A 9955-nucleotide genomic window follows, 5' to 3' on the forward strand; every position below is an offset into this window, starting at 1 on the left:
GCACGTTATATAGAATCCCACCCTTGTCGTCCATCTGGAACACATTCTCAAACTCACCCCATACCACGACCGTGAAATTCTCGTTAGGGATCGCACGAAAATCGATTTCCAAACGAACATTGCCGGCTTGTCTAGGGTTTCGATGTCCTGGAGCATCCGCGTCTCCATTGGGTACATTGTTAAAGGCAAACAACGTACAATTCTTGTCCTGTCCCCATTCACTGGGTTGGATCATACTGGGACGATGATTCAGCAACGAACCACTGACTTCTAAGAAACGATGGTGTCCCAACAGGTCTTTACGGCCATTGGCTCCATTCAATTCCAAGGTTGGGTACGGATATTCTTCGCTGTCAATGACTTGACGAATCCGGATAACCCCAAATTTCTGGAAAGCGAACGGGTAATACTCCAAATCGCCTTTGAAACCTCGACTGTCCAACAACCCCACGATCATCCGGTCCGGCACCCGGCCCACAAACACGTTGTCTTCCATGAACTTGGTGGTCCGTCCATCGAACGAAAACATACGGATCTCGCTTCGGACCACTGGATAATTGGCCCACTGTTCTTTGACTTTTCTCTTGGCCTGTAGGGTATTGTAGACGGATGGGTTCAGGGACAAAGGGCAGAGATGCAGCGTCACTTTGAGGTCACCTTGACTCAACGTCACTTGATGTTTGACTCCCCTACCACTGGTATTCGTTCCAAACAAAAAGAACTCGGGTCGGTTGCAAAACAATTCCAAGACGATCTCCACCCCAGGCACCAGCACGCGTCCTGTGCGAAAGGCTTTCAGATGCGGATGCACAATCAAGGTGGCTTTATTGTTGTTGTAGAATGGTACGGTGGCCGTCTTCAAGGGAGTGGCATCACCGTGTCCCCATCCATTTGTCGTGCAAATGTCATCCGCGGCTCCACAGGCAGTTAAGTGTTCTGTCACATTCAGATAATTCACCCAACCTTGAGGCGCCAGCAAGGTCTCCCCTTCATCTCGAATGTAATTCAGCAGCGTCTCCAAGAAGGCATTGCAAGCGTACGTATCGGTCTGTTCATGCCGTTGAACCGTAGATTCATCTGTTTGAAGAGCGTGTGACCCAGATTGTTAGTCACATAGACAAATCGGGTATTGTCCCCATCTGAAGCCGCGTTGGCGTTGGCCACGATGCCATTCATCGATGCGGAATTCAATTTCAATTCCACTTCCAAAAAACTCCTGTTCAAATCCACGAAATTGTCCAAGGCTGGGATGGAAAAGGAAATGGGTGTGATCCCCGTACTGGATGGACTGTACTTCACGTAGCGATACCCTTTCACGGTCACGTTGGCCGAGGGGATTGTAAACACATCCAAACTCATCGTTTCTTCTTCTTTTTACGTCTTCTTTGAAGTCTTCGGGTCAAGAACGGGACTAAGGCGTACTCAGGAGGTTGTGACACGGCTCCGCTCAACCAACCACCGACCTGACGTGGATGGTCGGTGCCTTTTATACTGGAACCTGGCGTCCCATACTGACTCAATGCCCGTTGACGACGCGGACACGATTGAACCACGTACGTGTTCATGTTTGACCAAAGATGTCCGAGACTTTACGTTTGGCTTTTTTATAGACGTGCTGGCCTCCCGCTTTCACCCCAGCTTGGATGAGTGCGGCGGCTTTCCGTTTGACTCCTCGTTTCAAGGTTTGTCCGATGACGTCTCCAACAACACCTAAAGCTTTTCCACTGGAAGGTGTACGAAGTCCCGATTGCAACGATTCCAAGATCAGGGGCGCAGCGATCTGAATCAATTCCTCTGTGAAACCGTCCCCGCCTTGACCGCGTGCAGCAGGAGGGTAATACCGCGTCAGACTTCCGCCTCTCAAGGGGATATTGTGTCTTTGCCTAGGAGGGGGCGACCGGTTTCTATACGTGCGCCCCACGACGACGAAATTGAAAGGTGACGATGGTCTTGCCTTTTCCAAACGCAACCAGAGGTCCACTGCTTTCGGCCAAACTGACTTCGATCACGTCCAAGTACGGGCGACGTAACGGTAACCATTGGATGTGTAGAGGTTCAAAATACACAGTACCCACACCACTTCGTCGGTAATAGACTTCATGCACTAAAGGATGCAATGCATCCCCCACAATGTTACTGTTCACCCCATCCGAATACAAGAGCAAGGTTCTCGACGTCTGGGTGACGGCCTGTTCGAAAGCTTTATCGAGATTCTCAAATTTCCACTCCACCATCTGACTGAGGACGAGTTCGTCGTCCGATCCATAGGGACCACAGACAATTGGTAGGCCATTCAGTCGCACTCACATGGGCCATTTTTTGGGCATCCTTGTCGTAGAGGGAATATTCGAGATTGGGACCCAAGTTGTACGTTCCATCCTTCATTCTCGTCAACCATCCCAAGCCTAAGGCCACATGTTTCTGAATGGAAAATCGGATGTCGGCTGAGTTGATATCGCGTAAGGTCTTCCGCTCCATCACGGCATCCTCTTCTTCCCAACGAAACGTCACCCGCCTATGGTCCAGCATGCTCCCACCTCTAATGTTTTGGAGCGTCGTGTTTCTCTGCCATTCCATCTGATGAAGGAGAGCTTTCATGAATCCCACCCCATCGACGATGGCGGATTGCTTTCGAATGAGATCATCGCGGTGAACCGTATCTGTTTGGATATGGATTCGGTCGGCATCCACTCGGTACCAGTTTGATAACAAACTGTCTTTGTCGGGATCCAACAATTCTTTCAAATCCAACCCTTGGTCGGGCATGGACACAGAGGTCAGACCCACTTCCCAGTCTCCATCAAATTTCACAGGATGCGGTAAACGGACTTTGAAACTGCTGCTGGTATTATTCGGAAATTCTGGCGAGACATCACTGAGTAAAACGACACGATCCATGACGACGACGACGACGAAAATGGAGACAGAGGGTGGTCGATGTCTCCTTAGGAAACGTCACGGGACGCCCGTTCACTTCTGTCACACGTACGTGTGCCGTCTCTATCGTAGATCCGCGTAGGCGATGGTAGTGCACCTGTCGTGGTTCCCACCAGGCGCCTCCACTTTTATAGAGGACGGTTCGCAGCACGACTCTTCCAACCATTGACTTTCCGTCAGGTTGACGTACACAAAAAGGGGACGTTCGATCCGTTGCGTCGCCAATGGGGTGTCCTTCAATTTGGCAAAGGCTTCGTTCAGACGTACAAAACGCCAATTGAAGGCTTTCGCCATCACCATGAAATGAGCCCCTTGGTACAAGACGCTCCACCCCACTCCTTCGGTGACGAGCTGCACAGGACCGTCGGAAAAATTATTGGGATACCCTTGGAAGACCGAGCCATCGCGAAACTGTTCTTGACCATAATCGGGCATGGGTGCTTTCGGGTCAATGGGTTCCATGATGAGATTGTCACCTTTCTCGTAATGTCCTGGTAGAAACGGCGACCCATCGACTGTAATCTTCAACCATCCCATGTGAAGCGCCAACTCGTACACCCATCCAAAATATTTCCACATGATACCACTCTTAAACACTTCGGTATTGTCCAAGATCAAATCGTCGCCCTCCCATGCAAACGTGGCTGTCGTTCGTTCCGTCCTCTCCACCGTACTTTCACTACCCCCAGTGCCTTCACTCCAGTACTCAAAATGTAAATGTTCACCCGTCCTCAAATCGTCTCGGATCTTTTGGTCCATACGATGCAATATCTTCTGGATGAATTCGACGCCTGTCTTGGAAGGGGTGATCTCGGACAGGAGAATCACCCCCCGTTGACTCCGATCGATGGTGACACGCCCATTATCCCGTCGTTTGGTGGTCGAATAGTAATAGTTGCATAGATACCCTTCCTCTTTCCACGTCTCGGGATGTCCCACGCCATGGTATTCTTGATGAACCAAGATTTTTTCGGGGTGTCCAGGCTCAGGTGGTGGAATGATAGGGAACGACGCGCCCGACAGTCCCACTTCCCATCCGTCGTCCTCTTGCCACAGGCGATCTTTAGGCAACCGTGCCTTGAAGTCAGAGGGACCATTGTCAGGAAACTCAGCTTTTTGCACATGACTCGATAAGGTAGCGTAACACGACATGGTTCATCTTTTTTATTTTTATTTTTTAAAAAATCTCTTTTTATACATGCGTCAAGGAGGAACGAGGGACCCAACTATCGTATTTTGGGGGCCAGCCCAACCATCGGACTTTCACCGCGTGTCCACGTCATTGTAAAATCTCTTCCACTCGGAACAAAGCGTCGTCTGGCACGGTGACTTTTTGGACATCTTGCTCGTAAAAACTCCCTTCCAAGGGCGTGCCATCCCATTCTTCCAAGTGATAAGTACCCACAGGTCCTCGCACCACACGTCTCACAATAAAGACTTCTTCCGTCCAACCAGGGAGATAGCCTTTCTTGAACGGACGATGTTTCTTACTCAAACGGACACGATCGCCCACCTTGAGTTTAGGTCGAGGGCGTCGTCTCAAACGTTTTCCATACAGTTTGGTCCATACAACGCGTTCGTTGTCATCGGTGACGTCTTGTGGGGCCATGCCAATACTTCGATGAGGGGTCTGATTGTACCCGTTTAACAATTGAGGTAACACGTTCAGGTACGTTCGAGTATTTCGTGCGGTAAAATACCGATACATGCGTTCTTTCAACGTACGATTGAAGCGTTCCACTCTGGATGCTTTGGCATCCCCGTGCGTTGAAAAGTGTTGGATCCCTTCTCGTTCCAACATCGGACGAAACGGAGCATTGTAAAACTCTTTGCCCAGATCCGTCTGTAAACGTTGAGGTTTTCATCCTTGTCGTAACACGTTTTCAAAAGCTTCAGTCACCGCAGTGCCTGTCTTGTTCTTCACGGGGACCACCCAAGCGTATTTGGACAACACATCAATGACTGTCAAGAGATAGCGATGCCCACCATTCCATCGTTTGAGAGGTTGCACCTCCACCAAATCGGCTTGCCATTGTTCGTCCTTGTGAAACACCAAGACCGGGAGTGTCTCGAACCATCGTCGAACGGGGCGATGCAGTGTGTAGGCGAATTCTCCTTGCAATTCTCAAGAGGCTTCCTTCTGCGTCAATCCTTGAGCTTGAGCGTACCGAGCGACACCACCCAATGAACCTGGGGTCTGAGGATCCGTGTAGGCACTCACAATGGACATGGTGGCGACACGGCGGCGGCGTTTCTGTTTTGACATGTTTTGGTGACGAGCCAACGCGTCGTCAACTCCAGAATGGTCGGGATGTCCTGTGGATGATGCTTTTTAAGGGTTTGCCACGTATGATAAGCACGTTCGGGTCCGAGTGTCGTCATCAACCAGTCCATATAGATGACAAAATGACTCCACTTATAGTCAATTCCTTCTTTCATGACTTCGAACACCGCTAGGGTATCGATGGGTTCGTCGGTAGAAAATCCATCCCATTCGTGTGTGCCTCCGAGCAGCTTCATCATTTCCCGACAAAGCCAAGTCAACAAACGCCAACGAACCCGTTGTTCGAATTCACGATAAGGGAGTTGGGTCACATGAGCGACGACCGCTCTCAACAGACGTCGTCCAAACTCGACACACGACATAATGACACAAACCAATTTGAGGGTTTAAGCTTTTATTTATACCTGATCGATTTCCATCTTAAGCATTTTCAATTGTTCAAAACAAGCATGCAACAGTTCAGGCGTAATGGGGCGGGTGCGTTCTAATCGCCGGCAACACCTCTGCTGCAATTCGTCGTGTTCCATCCACTTTTTCTGTTGAGCCATCCATCACCGCTTTCTCACGTACTTCTCTAGTTCCTCCTCCACCTGGTCGTCCGGCAAGCTGGGTACCTGGATCACCACCGTTTCGTTCTCCAACTCTTGTTTTTTCCTGGCTTGATGAGGGTCCCATGGAGCGTTCACTTCGAGCAACCCACTGGCTTTTTCCTCCTGTTCTCCTCTCCAGCCATTCTTTCTGGCTTCTTGCCATCCGTGCTGAAAGATCTGGTCCGACCATTCACGGTCCAACCATGGGAAGAACCGGCAGGGCATGTTCTGGCGACACGTCAAGAAAAAGGCGTCCCACATTAGGGGAATCAGGGTTCATCGTTCGTACCACTTTACTTTTCTCCCCACAAAAACAGTGCCATGGTCCTTTCTTGATGTCGTGATGGAGTTGTGGTGGTACTTCAGTCTGCCATTCGTAGGCTTGATCCACACATATCACCCAAAAGGGACACACCTCATTGTACTCTTTACAATAGACGTATCGGAAGGACGGATCCCCTCGGTTCTGGTTCTCGCCTAAAGGAGTCTCGTGGAACGGACACAAAGGTAACTTGGGCTCTGGGGATGGTTCGAGTAGGGGTTCCAAGACGGCACCAGGTTCTAAGTCAGGTCGTGGCTGCATAGGAGTCAAGACGGCCGGTTCTTGAGGTTCTGGTTTCACCTCCTAAGGGGCTACCACTACAGATCCTTGTGTAGGAAGTAAGGGTTCCATCATCGCTTCGTAGCTGGGCAAGTCCTCTAAATCAGGAACTGACTCTAAGAGTTCTTTCAATTCTGCACTGAGAGGCGTCCACGCCACCGTCTCTGTAGGTGGGGGGCCTGAGGTGACGAGAGCGTCCAAGGTTTCTGCGGCTTTGTTCAACTCCGCTTCGTCTCGTTTCTTTTTCTCTTCCCGCTTTTTCTTACGCCGCTCTGCATATTTTTGACGGCGGATTTCCTCGGCGTCCTTCATGATCTTGGCGGGGGGTTCAGCTGCTTCGCGGACAACATCATGTTTCTGGCTAGCACGAGAACGTTTCGATGGTTTCTTCTTCTTCTTCTTCTCCTTCTCTTCTCGAAATGGATAGCGAGCAGGCGACAGGTCTCCGTACTTCCAAGAGATGCTCATCTTCTTCTTCTTCTTCTTCTCAAGACAACTGACAACGAATGAAGTGTGTCTCGCGTATTTATGGTTCGACGGCAGCACGTGATGTCACATTCCAGGGTCTGTGATTGGTTCTTAAGGATGGTGCCACATTCGGGCGACCCTGTCATTGGATGCTCAGCGTGGCGTCAAGGTCATTCAAGGTCAGTCCCATTCCGGCGGCTCTGTCATTGGTCTGTAGAAAGTGGCGTCAGCTTTGGTCCACGTCAACACCCTTGGGTATGTAAAGAGTCTCGCCAGCGAGAACCGTCAGGTTGTCATGAGCTTGGAGAGGTGCTGTAGACGCATAGACTTGTTGCTGGACGCTCTCTTGTGTGAGGGCTGCAAAGAAGACAGACGAAGAAACAGAGCTCCTTGACCTGACGACTTGGGTTCTCCATCAAAATTGTCGTGAGTGCCGATTTGTTCACTACCTTCTCCAGAAAGCAGACGATCTCAATGTCCCACTCCGATACAAAGACAATCGGAGTACAAACGGATTTTACGACCTTAACACTCCTCAAACGTCTGGACGCCCTACTAGACCGATACTTGTGCAACTGTTGTCGGTACGACAAGAACCAACTGTCCCTATCGGACTTGAGCAAGTGGGCACCGGACCGAAATTGTCGTGAATGCCGCTATGTCTTCAAAGCAGCCGATGATCCCGACCCAGATGTCTGTGACTTCTACTCCGAACGAGGAATGCCCGAGCAATACTACTTCCCACCCGAAGACTATCCACCTTCTCGATAAAGACCAATTTCTTCCTAAGGAACTTGGTTGGTGCGATTGGACGGGTCAACACAGGGGATCGATTCATTACAAGCCTTCCGTGCCTTGGCATGATCTCTCACCTAAAGATCAACGAACGGCGTATGACTATACGACGCACATCCACGGGCTTGCGTACTATCCACAAAATTTGTACCATCTGGCTCATGAGTTGAAAACGGATGCCCAACACCTCTACAAACAACACAAGACCTCGGAGCGTTCTCTAGTCACTTACAAAAAGAGTTTGATCCAACGGCAATGGTTGACGAGCTGGGGGATGCCTCACGTCGATTTGGAACCTTTGGGTTGTCCGAAATTCAAGGATCTCCCGCGTCTCAGTTCTGTAGGTTCTTGCGGACAACACGAACACCCTCTACAGCTTCATTGCCCTCAAGTGGAATGTTATCACTTTGTACAGTGGATGCGTGGTCAAAGGGGACTGGATCACGATACTCACTACATCCATCATGAACGGACCCAACGATTTCTAGCCGCTCAGAAACCCAGGACCTGTCTACGGTCAATGTCCACCCAACCACACTATAGACACTTTCGATTTTGTCCCGACCGCATGTAAAACACGCCTTGTTCTTCTCATTAAACGTTTTTTTATTGGACATTCATGTCTGAGTTCTTTATGACGGATCTATGTCTTTTTTTTTTTTTTTTTTTTTTTTAAAGTAGGACTCAAATGGGTCCTCCAAGGCCTCTGAAACTAAGGGTAGATACAGGGCTCTCAATCCCACGTGGCGTTTTTCGAGAGATAGTCCCGCCCCAGACCCTCGGCGGAAAGTGCGGTTGAAAACGAGGTCGTCTGATCAGTATAAAATAGCGCATTCGAGTCCAAGAAACCCAAATTTTCAAGATGGAGAGCTGGTGGGTTGTCCTTCCGCCAGAGCTGCAGGAGAAAATTTTAAAGCTAAAACAAAAAATGGAGCACCAGGATAACATGAAAGCCCTGGTGGAGGAAATAGGTGAGTTTTACCTACAACCCTTATCTGAAGATTGTGATCAAGGAGACTCGTAGAAAAGCTAGCCATCTGTCCTTGGACAGCCCATGCGGTCATCCCAGCCACTAATCCGCCCTCCAGAGGCAAATCTGGACACTTCCGTTGTTCCCGATGTCACCTATTTCACAAAATAGGAAATCGACGAATGTATATGTAATTCGGCCTTTGTGGTTGCTGTTTTGTTCCTGCCTCGATGGAGGTAAACTTGTAAATAGTTTTTCAACTTGTACAAACCTTTTGTAAATAGTTTTGTCGACTTTTTTAGACATCTTGTAAATAGGACAACTTTTGTTTATGTTTCGTTAGTATGCTCTTTTTTTTTCCGTTCTTTTCTTTTCCTTCCCGAGGAGGTTGCGGACAAAAAAAGACTCCTCTGTAAATTTTTAGAGAATTTTTAAACGATTTTTTTCGCTGTAAATAGTTGTACATAGACGTTTTTTTTTTTTTTTTTTTTTTAAAACTTGTGAGCAGTTTCAGAACGTTTGTAAATATATGTGACAAAGAAAGAACTTGTGCTTAGCTTGCATGCTCTATTTTTTGGCCGTTGTGTTTTTTTATTCCCCGGGAGAATGCGGGTGACCTTCACAATTTTTTTTTTTTTCGCATTTGGTTAAAAAACAAATATCCTCCATGACTTTTTTAAACCCATCTTTCCTAACTGTTATTTCCGAATTTTTTTTTTCATTCCTAAGAGCTTTCATTTGATAATTTAGCGCGATGTTCATGAAGTGACATTGAACCGAGCACATGCTCAAAAAAAAAAAAAAAATTCGCATACTGTTCCTCATGAACTTCCATTTTTTATGTTCCAGCGAATGTTCTAAAATGGTGAGAAATGTCACGCATCCTTTTTTGGCTGTAAAAGAAAATCATTCCGAACAGTCCGTAAAACATCATTTATTTTTTTGTTCGAACAAACAAACCACATAAAGCGCTTGAGTTTGATTTTGAACTTGACCTTGAGAGACCTCTACTCAAGATTCCTTGACCTTGACTATATGAGGGGTTTCTACTCAAGATTCAAGACGCATTCTTTGTAGATGAACCCATGACATTGGTTGAAAAAAAAAACAGAAGAAAGAAAAAAAATGGTTTCGTCCATGACTAGAAAAATAAAATAGAAAATCCAATCATTCAACCTCGAACCGGCAACCCTGACCTTGACCGTCTCCTTTCTGCTACGTACGATTCATTCATCTGATTTGACACATGTACATGATGACGTTAAAAAACAAAAACAACCTCAGGGACGGGAGTGTTCGGACCAATTTTT

Source organism: Montipora foliosa, chromosome 7, assembly GCF_036669935.1.
Source record: "Montipora foliosa isolate CH-2021 chromosome 7, ASM3666993v2, whole genome shotgun sequence".
Lineage (NCBI taxonomy): Eukaryota > Metazoa > Cnidaria > Anthozoa > Scleractinia > Acroporidae > Montipora > Montipora foliosa.